At 41.2% G+C, this 2826-nt stretch overlaps 1 pseudogene; it reads right to left on the reverse strand.

Moving 5' to 3' along the window:
* Nucleotides 1-1402: 1402 nt before the first annotated feature.
* LOC143651451 (protein phosphatase EYA3 pseudogene) lies at nt 1403-2591 on the reverse strand (annotated as a pseudogene).
* Nucleotides 2592-2826: the final 235 nt, after the last annotated feature.

Raw genomic sequence — 2826 nt, forward strand, 5'->3', positions numbered from 1 at the left:
AGTGTAGAGGGCAGAACAAAGGCAAGAGCCTAGCATTTGATGACTAAGAAGGAATAGAAGTTTGTTGGGATGAGTATTTGTTGGGGAAGGGTGCTTCTCTGCAGGAGAAAAATGTGGACTCTTCCTGTCTCAAAAGCTAAAAGGGATTTTCTTCAGATGTTGAAATGCATAAGGAGCCTTAGCTTCTTCTGTCCAGTTTGGAGGCTAAGCTTCCTGGGACAGTCTTTGAATGAAAGAACCAGGTTGAAGGCTTAGAATTTGTCTGAAATGAGTTTCTACAGTTTGTGCCATTTGACTAAAGAGATTGGAAAACGGACCAAGGTTCTAGAATGGGAAATGCCAAAGTCAAAAGTTAATCAGTGTCCCATGCCCCAAAGTTCAGCAAACAAGAAGATGGGAGAATGAGAAGGGATCCATCTTAGAAAGCAGACAACTGGAGCAATTAAAGAGGTGCTAGTGTAAGAGAGCAGTATTTTAGATATTCCAATTACTATTTTCAAAGGAAACTTTACACACCTCTTTCTTAGTAGAAAAAGAGAGAAGTAAAACCTGCTTCAGAGACCAAATACTTACCTATAAAAATAACATGTACATTCACTGGGATTTAAGTTCTACAGCTAAGAAGATTATAAAGACTGCAAGTGATGTTATTAAAGTCTGCTGCATTTATCCTATCAGATGTTAATAGCAGTTCCTAATATTGTTAAGGGTAAAATTGCAAATTGACTCACAGAATTTCCTTTTCTTTTTCTTCATTTTTTTGAAATAAAACAAAATAGATTAAAAAACCCAGGAGAATTAGAGCACCGTGCTGGTTTGAAAGGAGGTATGTACCCTTGAAAAGCCATGTTTAATCAAAATTCCATTTTGTAAAGGCAGAATAATCCCTATTCAATACTGTATGTAATTAGATCATCTCCCTGGAGATGTAACCCAATCAAGAGTGGTTGTTAAACTGGATTAGGGGAGATGTGTCTCCATCCATTTGGGTGGATCTTGATTGGTTTACTGGAGTCCTATAAAAGAGGAAACATTTTGGAGAATGAGAGATTCTGAGAGAGCAGAGCAGAATGACATAACCATGAGAAGCAGAGTCCACCAGCCAGAGACCTTTGGAGATGAAGAAGGAAAATGCCTTCCAGGGAGTTTCATGAAACAGGAAGCCAGGAGAGGAAGCTAGCAGATGATGCCATGTTTGTCATGCACTCTTGCAGATGAGAGAGAAACCCTGACCGTGTTCACCATGTGCCTTTCCAGATGAGAGAGGAACTGACTGTGTTTGCCATGTGCCCTTTCACTTGAGAGAGAAACCCTGAACTTCATTGCCTTCTTGAACAAAGGGTTCTTTCCCTGGATGCCTTTGATTGGACATTTCTATAGACTATTCTAGTCTATAGGCGTTCTATAGAGTAAAATTATTTCTAAACTGCAGTGCTTCCTTTGTCTGGGGACTGAGAAGGCCATCCACATTGCCTTTATGCTTATCATAGATTTCTCTCACTTTTTGGTAGCAGAAAGCCAATTTCCCCATGCTTCTCTGGACAACCACTGAGGAACCATGGCTGCCACTGCCTCTGAGCCACCCAGTCATCTGTGGAGAAACTGGAATTGCTCAAATCTTGTCCATTGTCATCTGAAGCTACATCTTCCACATACAACCTGGTCACATTCCTCTAAGTCACTGAAAAATAGATGTGTATCATCCACTTCAAAAATAATTTCTTCCATTGTTAAACCTGAGCCAATCACTACTGTTGGGTCCTTTCCATATGTCCGGGCATAGGATCTCATAAGAAGGGAGTGGAAGATAAATGTTTGTTTCATCCAAGTCCCACAGAATTTACTGTCTTAGAAAGAGGTGGTTTCAGCTTTCCTTTTGTTCAGATTCTTGCCAGTCATATTTTTCCTAGACTGATCATCAACATCCCTACTTTGAGTAGTTTGGGACAAAATGGGATCATAGAAGGACCTCCAGAAAGTGTCTGGGCTGCTCATGCAGGTACCATGACAATAGGCTCCCCTGTCTGGTGTGTGGTTGCTACTAATGTGGTACTCAGCATAACTGTAAGTCTGGTATGTGACTCCAAAGCTGGAGATAGGGCAGCATGGCTGGCACCAACTCTGACCAAGGATTATGTAGGTGGGATAGTCCTGGTTTGAGATGCTAGCAACTGCTGCTGCTAGAAAACTGGCAATTGTAGATGCAGTGGATATCAGGCTGGCATTTGTACTTGAAGCTAAAGGAAGTAGTCCATATGTTTGGGTTGCCAGAGGGTAAACAGCAAGGTTGAGACTGCTGAAGTGTCTGGTATTGAGTCTGCCCATGGTAAGCAGTTTCTGAAACAGGAACTGAGAAGATATGTGCATAAGGTTTTGCAGAATACATTTGTGAGATATAATCACTGGATTAGCAAGGGAGGAAATTGGTGCATTTCATAATTTCCTCTGACATGGTAAGGTTTGAAGTAAGGCTTGAAGTTTCAGGTTTCTGGTCGTTGACTTCTGGGTTGCTTACTTAAAGTTTGCTCTCCCAATTTCTGCATCGTGGCTTTTTTCACTGGTTGCTCTGGTAAATATTGCTATTCTTCCATGAGAACCAATGTTTCTTTATTATTCCTATGGATTGCAAGTCTCTCATACCAGTCTTCACAGTTTTCTCAGATCCAGCTCTCCCTGTCCTAATTTCCAAACCAAAGGCTGCAGAGGTCCTACAGCATGACATGGGGACCCATCCAACCCCACAACAGAACCAAGCAAGTGGAGAAAACAATTGAATTGGTGTAATCTAGACATGCATTCTTCCTTCTATATGTTTTTAACACTCCT

The sequence above is a fragment of the Tamandua tetradactyla genome, chromosome 12 (assembly GCF_023851605.1).
Source record: "Tamandua tetradactyla isolate mTamTet1 chromosome 12, mTamTet1.pri, whole genome shotgun sequence".
Taxonomy (NCBI): domain Eukaryota; kingdom Metazoa; phylum Chordata; class Mammalia; order Pilosa; family Myrmecophagidae; genus Tamandua; species Tamandua tetradactyla.